This window comes from Ambystoma mexicanum, chromosome 4p, assembly GCF_040938575.1.
Source record: "Ambystoma mexicanum isolate Mex_15411 chromosome 4p, UKY_AmexF1_1, whole genome shotgun sequence".
In the NCBI taxonomy this organism is placed as follows: domain Eukaryota; kingdom Metazoa; phylum Chordata; class Amphibia; order Caudata; family Ambystomatidae; genus Ambystoma; species Ambystoma mexicanum.
Genome location: NC_090927.1, coordinates 922,501,433 through 922,518,679, shown reverse-complemented (window position 1 = coordinate 922,518,679; position 17,247 = coordinate 922,501,433).

Sequence of the window (17,247 nt, the reverse complement as noted above, 5' to 3'; positions counted from 1 at the left end):
GGATGCACATAAACCACAAACTAAATCGACTACTTCCAAAAAAATCCTATAAAATATTTTAAAAGTTTTAGGAATTAGACTAGGAAGAGCCATTGATATTTGTGTTTGGATTTACTTAATTTTGTTCATGTGTCACCGTGTGATTTGTAACATGTGCCTTTGATTTTTTTACTGTCAAATAAGTAAATGACGGTTGCTGTTTTTAATTTTGTTTTTGTATACACATTGATATGAACAAGAGCTTTTTACTAACGAAAAATACTATATACGTTGAATTTATGTCTTTGTCTATGTACTGTTATATGCATTAATTGCAAAATATATGTCTATGTACTATTATATGCATTCATTGCAAAATGAGAAATGTATTGATTTTGTTTGCCAGCCAATTAACTAATGCTGATAAAAGCCTTTTTTGGATAACTGCACTCGTATTTGCATGCTTTATTCAGCAGACACAGTGACATCTCTGATGAGGATAGTAATGGGCAGATTGTTGATAGCTCTGGAATTGAATATGTATGGATAAATTGGTGAATACTTACAGGAATTGTAGTAAGTCACTACGAATACATGTGGCAGGACGCCTCATTGTCTCATAACCTACATATCCCTTAGTCCTTCCACTAACAGGGCGGTCCCTCTAGTTACCCAATGCTATTAGATAAGTGGCACATTAGCGCAATCTAGCATTAGAGGGAACCTCGGTAGTTGTAGTTAGAACTTCACCCTATCATTCTGTCTTCTGTTAATGCATATTGCAAGCTGGGGCACCTCCTGTTATGTTCCATAATGGTTCTTTCATTAGGATCCTTTTTGGAACAGTGTGATAGTTGTTGCATTTGTTAATGAACTCTTGGAGTATTGTTTCCTTTTGGACAAACCCCGCATATTTAGTCCATAGGCACCCTTTTGTGACTTTTTGCCCTTCTGACAGTGACAGGCGTGGGCCTGCCTGTGATTTACAATCACCTGGATAGGTTGACTCATTGAGCAACCCTCCCTACGCACCTACATTTGAGTAAATATTTGTCTAATATCTTTGAATCTGAACGTAAACACCATGTCAGAATCAAACTATTTAAATTTTGCCAAGGAATGGGTGGACACCATCCTGGCAGCACCATCCATAATTGCGATAACCCCCACGTCTGGTGTACCAACAGGCGGGGACGATTGTAACGAGACAGAAGGAGGGAGAACAAAATTAAATTGCACAGAATTGCGCGGCATATTGATGACCGAGTACTTACGGGCACAAACAGCACCGGACGGGCTCTTCATACAGATTGAACCCTGGATCTTTCTAGATCAATTACAATTTAGAAAATATTGGAGCTACATTGCTAATACATTTACACAGGATTGGTTGATCCTGATAATTAACACAGCTAAGATCTACAAAACTCATAACTGAAATAAAACAAAAAATGGACAATTTAAAATCTAAATCCATTTTGGACATCTATAAGAAAAAGCTTGATGATTTTAACAAAATGATGAAAGACTTCAAAGAGTCGAATCTTAACAAGAAAATAGCTAATTACAAAAAGACATCATGGCGTCCACGCATGAGAAGACCTACCCCTATATACAGGACAGTTATTATGAGGATGTGAAAATAATACAGGACCTAGCCAGCTCAAAAGGTGGCGCATTCCCAGAAAGAATACAAAGACGAAAACACCATCTGCATGGAGCTTCTCGAGTGGGAGTAATGAAGATGATACAAGACCCAGTACTTCTGAAGGCAATGATCAGAGCCAATCACGGAACAGAGACCAGTCCAGAGGTAGACGTGTGGAATTCCAAAACCGGTCAAAACCGGTCAAATTCCAGAGGACTTGACCAGGGTCGAAAACCTTTTTTATACCAACGCGGCAGAAGGAACGGACGAGGAGGAGGTCAAGACCAGAACTCCCCGAGGATAACCAGGAGCAGAGGGAGAGGCCTGTTCCAACAGACAAATTACTAGTGATTAATTTATCAACATACACACTAACGCTGCAGAACTGGCAGTTTTACAAAAGGGTCTAAGGTTCATACCATCAACACATCACGATCCTTTTGAAACCCGAATCAAATTAGCACAACTGGTAAGCAAAATATGGGTAATACAATTTTTTGGTGATTGACAGGGTACAGAAGAGATTAATCCATCACAAGATAGCACGGGCTAACACCCACGGTCTACCTTCTACACCCCCATTAGTTCTGCAGAATCAATAACATTTGTAAAAGGCACTGATTAAAAAACTTGAAGAAATTGAGGCGGTACCTACACATTCTTTTCAGAATTTCACTAAGAGTGAACGTGAGGCTTTGAAAAACCTGAATGATAATAAGGCAATCATCATCAAACAAGCAGACAAAAGCGGTGCCACAGTATTAATAAACATCACTGACTATGACACCATGGTTACCGGCCTTTTGGACAACCAGAACAACTGCCAGCCACTACCGGGCGATCGTAGCAGCGTACTTAGCATATTGATTACTGGCATTTTGGAGGATGGATTATGCGAGGGACACAATAGTCCAAAAGAGGCAGAATTTGTATGCCTCAAACATCCAAAAACACCAGCATTTTATTCACTACAAAAGGTTCACAAAGGCATCTCTCCTCCACCCGGACGACCCATAGTGGCAGGGATCGGCTCTATTCTAGAACCACTGTCGCAATTTGTTGACTTTTCCCTGAAGAATGAAATACCCAAGATACGTTCCTACCTCAAAGACACCACAGGAGTACTCAACATGCTTAATGGCCTACATTTTGATACCAAAACTCAGTTTTTGGCAACAGTTGATATCAAGGCCCTTTACACTAACGTCCTGCAGATGGAGACCCTATTAGTTATTGATCAAATACTGCAAGATCTGATTCCACCACTACCAATACCGGCGTTCTTGGAACTACAATAGGCAGAAATATCCCTCACGAGAAACTTCTTTAAGTACAAGGAACAATTCTTTCAGCAATGCTCAAGGACAGCAATGGGTGCCACATTTGCACCATTCCCTGGCCAATTTATATGTGGCCAATTTTGAAACCCTACACATATACAATGAAGACAATCCGTATAAAAACCAACAAACAGTCTTTACAAGATATATAGACGACATCCTCTTGGTCTTTATGGGTGATGAACAAGTTTTTCAACTTCATGGAATGGTTAAATTCCAGAAACAGGTATATTAAATTTACTCACTGTAACAGCAAGGAGATAATACACTTCCTGAACGTAGCGATTTGAGCGAAGGATGGGATACTTAAGACCACCATTTTCAGAAAACCGACTGACCATAATTTCTTGCTGGAATATTCAAGCTTTCACCCCAAACGACTGAAACAAAACTTACCATTTGGGCAATTTCTGCGTTACAGAAGTAATTGCTCCACATTGCAAGAATACAACATGCAAGCAGATATCCTGAGTGACTGATTAAACAAAAGGTGATACCCTAAAAAGATTGTTGAACAAGCAAGGAAACGATCACGGAACATCCCTCGTGAAATCACACTCCAACAGAAAAAAAAAAAACCAGAAGGGCAATAGACGATCACTGCTGTACTCAGTTACTGTTACAGCACCAACAGAATCAAAAACGAGATTCTTAAACCCTGGCCAATATTGAATGTTGGAAACACTGCCCTACCACCACCCAGATTTACAATAAAGAAAAGGAAAAATCTACGGGACATATTGGTTCAATCTTACCAACCCCCAGAAATTGTGATACACCAAGGGCACTTGTGGGGTGCGGAAACCCCTGCAGGTGACTCACCGTGTGGCCAATGCAATATCTGCAACCTGACCAAATGCACAAAAGAACTGGACCTTGGCGACCCAACACCATGGAGAAAGAAGCACTACACTAATTGTAATACTGCCAATGTAGTGTATCCGATCAGTTGCCCATGCAAACGGAAATACATCGGTATGGCAACCAGACCGATAAAAAAACAAATTCAGGAACACATGTCGTACATCAGGCAGAAAAGCGAAAATGCACCCTGGGTGGCATATTTCTAAGAGCTCAAACAAGCCCCAACAGACCTACTCCGGTCTATAATTGAAAAGATTGTGTGCCCTTGGAGAGGGGGGGATATGCAAGCGCTGTTACTCAAACGAGAACAGAACTGGATATTCCGACTAAAAACTGACAAGCAAGGTCTAAATGAGTCAATAGCTTGGCAGACTCTGGCCATGTTACCGTAATTGGGACCATTCACTCTTGGTCACTTAATTATGGAGATATAACTAACTGCCATTCGAGGAAAAACAAGCAATATATCAATGGAATTCATAGTGGAATACTTGTAGACTTATGCCCTCACCACTGTGAATGGGGACATTATGATGTTGCTCGTCTCCTGTTAGGGCACCTATATGAGAATCTCATGTGCCCTGAACAGTGTCTCACCAAAGGCTGAGACACCTTCCTGATGCCATGAATAACAAGTGCAAGTAGCGATCATGAGTCATCCCTACCGAGGAGCTAGACAACTGCATTCCCAATTTTGATTCATTTGATTGATGTGCAATATGCACATGGTGCAGTACTGGGTGGGAGGCTTATGGCACAAACCTTAAGGAGACCTACCTGTGCCAGGTTCTAGAAGCCCTTGAAATAATAGTTTTAGTGCACACAATCATTCATGCCTGGCCCACCTGGATTAGCGTTTTGGACAACACGTGACCTACGCTCCAGCGTGGTCACGTGATCCGATACATACAAAGCGGCTTTTGCACACAGGGAAAGCCAATCTACGATTGACTGCACTGATTGGCATTGTTGTTGCCTGTTTCATGTGCAATAAAAATAGGCTGCGTTACATTTCCTTTGTGCACAATACAATCAATAGTGCCAGATCTGCCTGACTAAACGTGTTGGACCACACGTGACCCACGCTCCGGCGAGGTCACGTGATCCGACAAGAATTACGACTATTACACATAGGAATGCTGTCCTTGCTTAAACTGATTCAATCAATTTCCCTTATTCGACACCGGTGAGTGTGATTTTCTAACACGCATACATTCTGCAGGTAAAACCTTAACTATACATGTCACGGGTGGAAGTTTAAGTAACCTCAGTGCTGGGTAACACTGTGCATTTGATTTATACGAGCCCTATGTTTCCCCTCTAGGAGTGCATGACTGCTCCGTAGTGCCTGTCCATCTCACTACTGGGACGGCCCAGCAACCAAACGAGTAACGCTTACATTCACCACTTGGACTAAGCGTGTACAAGCATTATTAGGTAAGCCTCAATTGGCATTTACACATGAACTGGACAGAGACACACTTTCTACTAAGAGCTGCAGAAATGTCTACAATGTCCCCACTTGACAATGCATGGCAGTTAGTGCCATATACTTAGCTACATCCCCTATGTTAATGAGTGGAGATGACTATGTGTGCCTTTTTGACAACAAAGGTTGCAATTGCCAAACCACCAGCGTGAGCTGGGATACCGGCAGGGTAAAATTTAATCCAAGGTTGATGGAACACGGATCCTCTATAACACCTGATCTTGGATTGTCCAACAGAGTTTTACAAATCTGCAAGCAGATAGAAATGGTGCAAAGAAGTTGAAAAAGTTTAAATTGGGATATATTATTCAAATGGTGTGTATTGTGGACCATGCTAATACTAGCATTGTTCGGAGCTCTGATTAATTTAGTCATGCAACATAAGAGTGACCCTGTATTTGTTTTATTCATTACAGGGCCACCTTTTTGGTCACGTGTTACACTGCAGTACTAGGAAGGAGGGGCGAAGAATCTTGAGACCCGTCCTTTCGATTCCCGATGCAAAAACTAATATTCATCCCGGTATGAAGACTGTCCTGAAGAAAGTGTGTAAATAACTTGTATACCACTGAAATCGGTAGACTAAAAACTCTCAGAGACTACACAGTTTTCATTCTCCACTGGCTAGGCACCCCTTGATATTCCTAGGGGCCCTACTTCTCAGTGAGAGATAGCCTTTTTGGTCTTCTTAAAAACTTTAATGACAGACAAGTCATAGTGAATAATCTGAATGTTCCAAAAATGTTGTTTTAATCTCATAAACTGAATTGATAACTCACTTTATACCTTTCAGTGTAATGGTACACATTAGATTAGGTCTATAGGGCATTACATTCGAATTGTTACCACATATAGACTGACCTAGTGTGTGTTTTAATACTGCCTGTCACACCACACACTTGTTAACTATGCAGTGTGTTTGATGTTTTATTAGGCAGGAGGCTGTCCCAGATTCCGTATCTTGCCACCAGCTGCACATTAAGACTGTGTTTTATTTCCATTCCTTATCCTCTATGCTATTAGATAAGTGGCACATCAGCGCAATTTAGCATTAGAGGGAACCTAGGTAGTTGTAGTTAGAACTTCACCCTATCCTTCTGTCTTCTGTTATTGCATATTGCAAGCTGGGGCACCTCCTGTTATGTTCCATAATGTTTCTTTCATTAGGATCCTTTTTGTAGCAGTGTGATAGTTGTTGCATTTGTTATTGAACTCTTGGAGTATTGTTCCCATTATGTGCAAAAATACTATCTGTCGGGACGAACCCCACATATTTAGCCCATAGGTACCCTTTTGTGACCTTGTAGGCCAAATGTAGCCCCCCATCCCGCGAAATGCAGCCCACCAAGAGTGTTTACTTTTGGAATGAGATACGGCCCACTTCAAGCAGAGGGCCACCTTTAATCACATAAGTAAACCGTTTGCCTGGGACCATTGCTGGGATAAGGCATTCATGTCAAGTCTACACCTCTATTAGAGTGAATATTAACTTTAATCTCCATCCTTTGCTTACAGCGGAAAGCCGTCTCATGCACCCCTGGGTGGGCATACATTATAATGGAGATAAAGATAAGGTTAATAGACGCCAATTAACACAAGGCAGCGAGTCCGCTGTCAGACACTTGCTTTCAAAGAAGGATTCACTGCTACTCAGCAGGGTGCTAAATCTCTGAATGCCCACAGTAAAAGTCACCCACATACATTTATTTTGTTTACATGTGTCAACAGGACCGCCTAGCTCTTACCCAAAAGTATCTTCCCCTTGCAGGGCCTCGACTCCCTTGCAAGCGTCTTTTAAAGCCAGCATCCTGCCTTGAGCTCAGACACAAACATGAGCAATGTTTGTTTTCTACTTTATATTTGACCTCTCTTCCTCACCTCCCATGCATAACAGCACAAGCATGCCCCTTCTCACTTCTTTCCATACCATGCCTGATAAAGTCTTCTCTTCTCACCTTCTGTGGACAAAAGAAAAAGTGCACTGAAGAGGAAGGAGATGTGTGTTAGCCAAGCCAAGAAACACCCCTTCAAATGAACATATGCCTGAATGCCCCGAATGGTTCTATATTTTTGGAGGCCTATCCATGCACATTGCACAAGCAGGGGGACGAGGGTAGGAAGGGTAGAGGGGCTTGAGGTAGGTGATGGGAGGTTGTTGGGTTTGGTGGCTTTGCAGCGGGAGCAGGGCATAGATAGAGAGTGCGTGTTTGTGTGTGTGAGTGAGAGAGAGAGTGAGCGAGAGAGAGATTGATTAAATGTTTCATTGGGTTATATTGCTCCCAGGGTTCAATTGCTCGGCCCATTACTGCCAGCCAGCCTGTGAAACGAGTTTGGATTTGAATTCTATATCTCTGACCTTCTGCTCTCTCATCCAAGCTTTACTGCGGGACCAAAAACTCTAGGTTGGCATTTGGTCATGGGCCATTTTGACTTCTGCCAAAGTGCTCACATCTGAACTGACCACCCCGGTATTAAATCCATCAAAGTGAGGCGGGACTGTGATGAATCTGCATTTGTACCTTCTCCCACGAGGGGAGTCACTTCCTGTGAGGCTAGGGAGGTAAACCTGCTCTGCAAGACACTCCCTAGGGGTCTGGGCAAGTGGGATTTCACTGGGAGTGACACCACTCTCGGCGGACAAGGACTCCCAATCCAATGACGAGCTACCTGAATGGACTACACTGTCTGACTACATGGGACTTGAAAGAACTGTGCACACTCCGGCTGGAGCAGTCGTGCGATGGTCGTGCAAAGCAGAGGGAATTGGTGTATGAACCATGGCGGACCTGACACATGTGGAAGAACTCTTGTGGGAGAAAATGGAGGACTGCAACGGGGTGCAGGTGGAACCGAGAGGTAGGTGGGAGCAAGCTCCTGGAGTGTTGCTTACAGGGGGTGGCTGAGCCAAACCCTTCAAGCAAAATTCTCCCTGACTCCCTCAGCATAGCAATGTGTGTGTGAGAGCAGAGAGAGAAAGGAAGTGATAATGTGAGAGTGGAGAGAGCTTGGTAGTAAGTGAGATACAGAAAAGGACAGCAAGGAGATAGGGAGAGTTAAGGAGAAGCGAGTGAGAGAGCAACAACAGAGATGAAAGATGGAGACATACACGAGACCGAGCGGGTGGTAGAAAGAATAGAATGGAGAAATAGAAAGAGAGACAGAAATAGTAACATTGGTGGAGAGGAAGAGGGAAGAGAGGGAGAGTGCAACATAAATATTAACAGGGAATGAGAGAGAGATACAGAGAAAGAGAGGAAGAAGGGAATACATAGAAAGACAGAAAGGGTAAGACAGAAATAGTAGCATAGGAAGGGAGAGAGAAGGGGGGACAAAGAAAGACAGAGAGAGAGAGAGAGACCAAAATAGTAACATTGGGAAAGAGAGGAAGAGGGAAGAGAAAGAAAGACAGAAAGAGAGAGGGAGTGTGATGGAAATAGTAACAGGGAGGGAGACAAACGGAGAATGAGAGGAAGAAGGGAAAAAGTAGAAAGAAAAAAGAGAGACAGAAATAGTAACATAGGGAGGAGAGAAAGAAAGGAAAAGGAGAGAGAGAATGAAAGTCAGAAAGAGAGAAAAATAGTAACATAGGGAGAGAGAGAGGAGAGAAAGAAAGATAGAAAAAGAGAGAGCGACAGAAATAGGAACAGAGGGAGAAAGAGAGACAGACAGAGAGAGAGAGGAAGAAGGGAAGTGATAGTCCAAAAAATAGAGAGACAGAAATAATAACAGAGAGCGAAAGAGAGGAAGAGGGGCAAGCAAGAAAGATAGAAAGAGAGTGAGACAGAGAGAGACATGGAGAGAGATGGGGAGTCCTGTTCTTTCTCGTCACAGTACTTACTCTCTGAGGCCCTCGTCTTCATAACCAGGATGCTTTTTGTATTTCATTATTCTTGCTTCACTCCCTTGCTCATGCCGTGCGATTCCCCTTCTGCAGTTCCACACCACATATTGGAAGTCTGGCCCACTTTACGCAGCTTCAACGGTACATTCGGCCCTTTGCAAACACCAGTCTTGCACCTCTGAAAGGTTACAGTGTACTCAACAAATACACGTTGTTGAGTCTCGCTACTGTCACTTTTACAAAGACGAAAATGGTGCCTATTACGTAGTAATTTTCACTTCAAATGCCAGGTATTCAGATCATATAGCATATACCCCTATACTCCCTTAAAATGGCTAACTGATGGATGACATCACATGGAAGGTATGCCCATCAAATGCCAGAAATCCAAAACATGGGGTATTCCATTCAAATGACACATAATGATATACAATGATAGCCTTTGTCTGGTATTCGTCATTACAGAGACTCAAGTCACATACCAGGTACTCACATCAACTGCCCAGGAAGCACATAATTTGGGTATCCAGTGATTATGTCGCTGTGGAAATTGGCCGCCAGCTGGCAAAGTTTTCCTAAAAAATGCACACACCAGAAAATTCCACAATTTCCCCTAATAATCTAAGATCGGAGGTAATAATATATAATTATACCCCTCCTAGAATATTTGGGGAAATAATTTTAAGGGGTCAGGAAATAAATGACACCTACCTGACGATATCTCCACAGCGACATGATCACATGGAACCATAATTTGCTAGTTACTGGCAAGAAACTTCCAAGTTCACATACTATTGTTAGTGATTGACATCAAAAGGACAATCACAACAATGGTTATCAGGAACTGCACAGTGTTGCCATGCATTGCCATGGGACACTAACCCATTGCCATCAAATACCCAGTTTCTCATCTCAATGTTGAAGAGTCCCACTAAATGCCCAGGTGTGCACCCAGTCCATAGGGTTATCATCAAACTTGCATTAAAGAGTGTCATCAAACCACAGTGCATCTCTCACAAAACTGCCCCCTCACAGAATCTTTGCAATAATCCCAATGACTTCTTTCCATCTAAGATGTCTGACCTAAAATCGGAAATTGATACAAGCAAACCACCAAAACATTGTCCACTCTATATAATTCCCCCCACTGAACTATTCATGGCTTTTGTTACATTTTCTAAACTGTCACCCTTGAAAGAGATCTTCCCAAGCCCCAGCCACACAACTGTGTGGGCAGATTCTCAAAAATGAGCGCAAATGAAACATTTACAGAGAACGCAGTTTTGTAATTTATGCTCTTTATGGAAATTTCTAGATCATCCTGTTCTCAAAGGTGACCGGAGCATTTTCGGAGGGACTGGATAATAGAGCAAAGATGAGCTGTTATGCCCCTTTGATTACATTAGTGTCCGGAGCACGGTGACACTAATTCATGGCAGTTTCCCAGCACCCACGTGGTTTCTGGGAGCGCATTTCACAGAGACAAGCCCATAAAGGTCCTGTCTCTGAGAAATACATTTTAAAAAGAGCCTTTCCATCCCTGTTTGGGGGATGGAGATGGAAGTGTGACAACCACTGTTTAAACTTTGGCAGTCACACTTAACCTTTTAACTGCCATGGGTTTTCTCCCCCAGTGCCAAGGCCTTTTTTGGTGATTTTGGTATTTCGCCATTCAATGCCTTCTAATGTTTTCTGTTTCATTAACCCCTTAAATGCCAAGGACGAGATATTGCGTCCTTGGCAACTGGGAGGTAATCCCAAGGACGACATACCTCACCCTAGGCACTAGAAAAAAACATGACAGGGTCATAAATGACGCTGTCATGATTTATGCCACTTATTTCTGCAATTTTTAAAGCACATCCCATTTGTGAATTCAGGATGCACTTTTAAATCGCCAGAAACACTCTTATTTGGGCAAATGCGCAGAGGTGGAAAAATAGCATCTCAATGAGCGTGCATAGGATGCGCTCATTCAAACGCCCTTTGTGAATTGGGCTGCTCCTTTTTTTGGCGCAAGTGATGAGATGCACTAGCGCATCTCCTTTGTCCATTTTTTTGGGGAGAATCTGGCCCCATGTATTTTTCTTGGTGACATCCTCCCACTATGTTGATCAGCTTCTTTGCCTAGTGATGAGATTTTTTCAACAGATCCTCCTTCACAGAACCTGCTGGTAGTAAGTTTAGTCTCTGACCCATCATCTTGATTTCCTTTAGCCCTAATAAATGTATTAGGGCCGAAAGAAATTGCAGTCTATATGAAAACATTAACAAGAAAGCATCAGAAGTAACAGAAATGTGTGAGATCTGAATTATTACTATCCAAAAATCAACATGAAACCAATCAGTGCGACCATATTAGATGTATTACCAGATATGAAGCCCAGAGCAAATTAATTTACAAATGGTTGGGCAAGCATTGGAGAGTGCTCCAAAAAGATCCAGCATTAATAAATCCATAACAGATTCTCCTTTGATACCATTTAAGAAAGCAAGACCCTTCAAGAAAAAGTTATCCCCTAGTCACTTACTATCTAGAAACCAAAGCTAACACACTTAGCTCAACCCGAAAGACTGTGAACGTGCCATGAATGATTTAAATCAATATGAGGATTTATACAGAAGCAAAATCAAGATTAACCAGTTTATAAAATGTAAAAGCCTGCATGTTGTATGCTGGAGCACAGTAAGGAAACAGTAAGAAATAATTATAGAACATTTAAAATCTATACATGAAGGAAATGATATTGGTGAATTAGGATATTTTGGAATACCGAAACTACCATGAGGAAAAAGAGGGGGCAACAGAGAAAATGCCTTATGCAGAAAAGAAGCACAATGTTTATTCAGTTTAATCTCCCCACAGTTGCCTTGAATAAGGGCTAAGCATGTAATGCATTTTTAAGCAGATAATCTTGAGACCTAATAGATATTTTTTCAGAAGGACAAAGTATATGAACAGAGAACAAAAGAAAAGTGGAGGGACTTTTTGTACCACGAGTACTAATTTCAGAGATATAATGAATTAGAATGGTGTATTATACATAGTAATGTAAAAGTGACAGTTGAACATTATTATAGATCCTGTAACTAAGAGCCATAATGTGAAATATGAAGTATCATTCTCACGCGGGCAAGGGTGCTCAGCCAATCAGGTGGCTGCAACAGCGGGCAAGAACACACAGGGCCTCATTACGAGAAGTGCGTTAAAAATTGGGTCATTACCGGCATGGAGGAAGTAGCGGTCCGTGTTCGTTTGACGACGCTAATAGTGGCTGACTACGAGAGCACGAGCAGGCGCAAACCCCCATGCCGGTAATGGCCATACCACCATGCCGCTAAAGGCCCTCCAACCCCCCGATAGTGGCATTACAGGACCCACCGATACAGCCTCCACCTAGCAGGCACCCCTTAATACCGACCCGGTAATAACACCATGTAAATACCGGGCTCGTAATACCGGACCCGGAAGTAATGTCATTGTGTCGGAATGGGAAATGCGCCGGTGGCCATCTTTAAAACACAATTCATTGCAATCCTCCCAAACCACAAGTGTTGCATAGGAGAGACCAGGGCCATTGAATAGAACATGTCTAAGGCAACCCGAAAAACCCACCCCCGCCTGCGCAAAAGCATTTCTCTGATGAGGAATTAAACATGTTGGCAGACATCCTTGCTGTCGATGCTGATGAGATATTCACCCATAACCTCAAAAGGGAGACGCAGCAGAGGAAGAAGGAGATATGGGAGGAGGTAGCCCGCAAGGTGTCTGCAGTCGGCACCACCCCATGCAGAGTTAAAGACTTCAAGAAAAGGTGGGATGACCTCCGCCTCAGGGTAAGCACCATCCTGGCCAGCAATCGTCAGGAGGACATGGCCACAGGCAGGGGTGCCCACTGCCCGGTCAAACGAATGCGCTGGGAGGAGACATGCAGGGCTACCATCCAGATGGAGTCGATCGAGGGCTTCGGGGAGTTGGAGACGGGTGCCGCAACATCTGGAGATGGAGGTGAGTGACCCTGCAAACCTCAGTAGGGCAAACCATGACGTAGCACAAGTAATGTGGAATAGAGCCTAGGCAAGGCAATGCATATCCCTTCACACACACACATCAACATATCCATGTCCAGATGGAGGCCCAAACCTTGCCACACTGAAATGCATGCTGAGTGCCAATCCCATTACCAACAGACAACCAACACACAGGGGTCATTCCCATGTCATACATCACACAAACCCCAAGACAACGGCATGCCACCTGGCATGCAGCATTGCTGAATTGACACGTTGCGGCTTATGCCAAAATGCCCCCTTCAAACTGCCCTGTGTGACACACCTGTAATATATGAATGCATGAGAAATGAAAAACTCCACAGCACCATCTAATGCATCTCGCTTGTAACACCATCACTGATGCCCTGCATCTCTTCTGCCCCCCGGGCAGCGATGGAGAAGATGGCAGTGAAGACCCAGCCACAAGGCCATCCACGTCCCGGGCAAAACCACCTGGCATTGGCAAAACCACCTCCGGGGCATCATCTTGGCCCACAGTACAAGCCAGGGCGAGTTCACAGGCCATGCTGGCACATGAGGGCCCCACAGCTGCGGATGACTCTGCAAGCACAGAGCTGCCTACAACAGTGGAAGGGGAGGCCAGTGGTACCCATTCTGCTGCAACAAGTTCCGTGGGTGAGGCAGCAGCCACAGCCCCACTGAGTGACATTGACAAAGGAGCGGAGGAGTATGTGGACCAAGAAGGCGCAATCCATGTGGCATGTCCACACACCCCAAGCCCCCCGTCGACCCCCCAATCCCACACTCAGGCCACACTCTCCAGCTCCTGCAGATCCTGCACTGCACAGTTCCGACCTCAGCACCACCCTTGAGGCCAGCCCTCCAATTGCACGCCCAGCCGCAGGACCCTCAACCTCTGCTGCTCCCACTGATTTTGAGGCACGGCTATCAAGGGTGGAGGCAAGGCAGGACTCCATGCTTGAACTCGTTCGCCAATATGTGGCAGACGACGAGGACATAAGGTGAGAGATCGCTCAGGCCATTGCAGGGAACACTGCCACCATAAATGCCTCTGCGGTCATGATGTGTGACAGTTTGGGGTCGGTCACGCAGGTCCTGACCGCCATACTACAACACATGCAGCAACGACAACCGGCGCCAGCCGTGCCAATCACTACGGCATCCACCCATTCCTCCACACCCGCATCCTCTGCACCCTCCAGCCCTGTGCGACAGACAGGGTGGAGTGCGAGGCAGTCTGAAATGCCTCCCCTGGACACCAAGAAAGCACGCAAATAGTGTGGGTCAACAATGGGACTGGGGGAGGTTGTGTCGGTGGTGTATAGGTGAATAAGGGGGAGTTCATTGGGGGGTATGGGGAGTTCATTGGGGGGAATGGGGAGTTCATTGGGGGTATGGGGAGTTCATTGGGGAATGGGGAGTTAATTGGGGGTATGGGGAGTACATTGGGGGAATGGGGAGTTAATTGGGGGTATGGGGAGTTCATTTGAGGGAATGGGGAGTTCATTGGGGGTATGGGGAAGTCATTGGGCGATATGGGATGATTTGGTGTGTTGGGGAGGAGGCAGGTGGAAGGGCATGTGAGTGGTGGAGGGGTGAGGCACTTTTCTGTACTTTACATTAATACACCCATTGTGTAAAATATCATTTAATGCCTGGGCATTGTTCATTTTGTGTGTATTAATTTTATTCATGACAGTGCACAGTGCCCAACTCCTCACATACCCTGTGTGCATGTCCACATGGACCCAGTGCTCAGTGTAGCACTGACACATATTCATCAACGTCCCTGTGGTTCAGAGGTATTCGTCAATCAGTGATTGGTGTACAGCATGTTCATCTTGTGCATCACGTACTGGCAGCGGTGCTGCTTCTCCTCCATCTTCATCCTCATCATCCTCACCCGGTGCATGCAATTCAATGTCAGGTGGCAGTGGCACATTTCTCAGGACGCACATGTTGTGCAGCATGACACAGGCCATGGTGATCTTTGCCACCTTCTCAGGACTATAAAGGAGTGCTCCACCAGACCTGCTTAGGCAGCGGAACCACACCTTCAACAGGCCAAAGGTCTGCTCAATCACGACACGGGTACGGGTATGAACCCGATTGTACTCCTCTTCATGGGTGTTACACGGGTTCTGCACAGGGGTAAGTAGCCACGGATTCAAGGGATAGCCTCCATCACCTGCATGAGAGTACAAAGAGGTCTGTGTGAATCCTTCAGGATTCACAGCCATGGCCGCAGCTATTTGCTGTTGACATGCACATGTCCCTGTACGTATGCACAAAGATTATTTGGATGCATTGTGTACTGCAATATGGTCTGCTAGTCTGGATGGCATTGTACAGATGATGCAGGGTGTTAACTTGCATGCTGATGCAGATGTACTGTGGATGCAGAACAATGTCTTGCCTCCCATGATTGCAGTGTATGCTACTCTGTGCCTAATCACACTAGCCACATTGGCACAGTTGTAATCATGCTTAGGCATGCATCGCTTGACATACCCATGGTGGCCTGGTTGTGCATCTTACATGTTGTCATTGATGTACGGCATTGGTCCAATGTGTGGCAGTGATGTGTCATGTTCGGGTTCGGAGGGTCAGGTCAGAAGTGTTTAGCTCTGAGTGCATTGTCCACTCACTGCCCATTCCCACCCAGGTGGAGTATGCATCCCCCCCACATCACAACCCCGATGTACTGCCATGGGCCAGTCAGGCAACTCACCAAGCAGCCAGGCATGTTGTCCAGCATGTCGCTCTATATGACGGGGTAGCGTGGAGTTACGCAGCACCATGGCATCATGTGTCGATCCGGGATATCAGGCACAACAATGTGTGATGATCTTGCTGGAGTCACATACCATCTGCACATTGATGAAGTGGTATTGCTTGCGATTGTGGTACACCGCCTCTATGGCATGAGGGACTACCAATTCGACATGGGTGCAGTCGAGGGCACCAACGCAATTGGGCATGCCTGCCCGTGCATGGAAGCCTACTTTGATGTCAGCAATCTCCTGGGCAGTCCGTGGTAGGGATTTGTGGGTGTTAGCGTGCTTCAGGAGGCCATCCAGCACTTGGGTCAGCATGCGTGAAAAGAGTGGTTGTGATATACCATGCAACTAGCCCACTGTGTGCTGGTATGTACCTGTGGCCAGGAAGTGGAGCACAGACACCACCTTTAATAGCGGCGGGATGGAAGTGCGTATTTCAATGAGGCTGACGATGTTGTCATGTATCATGTCCTCAATGGTGGTGATGGTGGCCCGGTCCAACCGGTACAGGGTGTGGATCTGCTCAGGGGTTAGATTGAATGGTCTGGGTCTGATGCAAGCGATTGGTGGCTGTCTACGAGGTACTACTGGCTGCACTGGTGGTAATTGATGGGCCTGTCTCACCCTCCTTCTCCTCCTGCGTCTCCTCTGTGCTGCCTGTTGTTGTGGCTGTAGTTGTTGTTGTAGTTGCTGTTGTTGCTGTAGTTGTAGCAGTACAGGCATGTCCTCCAGCCGCATGATTGCAACAGCTAGTGGTATCATTTTGGTGTGGGAAGTGGTGTGGTGTGTGGGTATACGCCTTGTATACTGGGACAAGCTCCATTGACTCCACCTGTGGTGATTGTGTGCACTTGTGGCATTTGCCTTCGCTGCAGGTTGCTATTTACGGGTGGTCCGCGATGCCTGTATGGTCGCCGTCGTGCAGGCCCTATTTACCGCCTTAGAGATGCTGGTAAGTGCATGCCCGTGTAACTTGTGATGTCCTCCTATTACCGGCATCCCAGTATTTCCTCCGTGAAGGGGGCGTGTTTGTGCGCCAGCCGTTATGAAGGGGCACGGTACGGGCGGTGGCGGCATTGGCGGGTTGTCGGGTCGTAATGGCCCGGACCCGTTAACGATGCCGGTAATACCATTCTGCCTTCCTATTCTCATGATGAGGCCCACTATCTCCCCTCCACTCCCTGCTGTTTCCAGCTACCCGAGGCCCTTGCCTGGGTGGCACATCTTGATTGTGGAGAGGCCTCTCCTTGTTGCTTCCCCACCCCCACCCC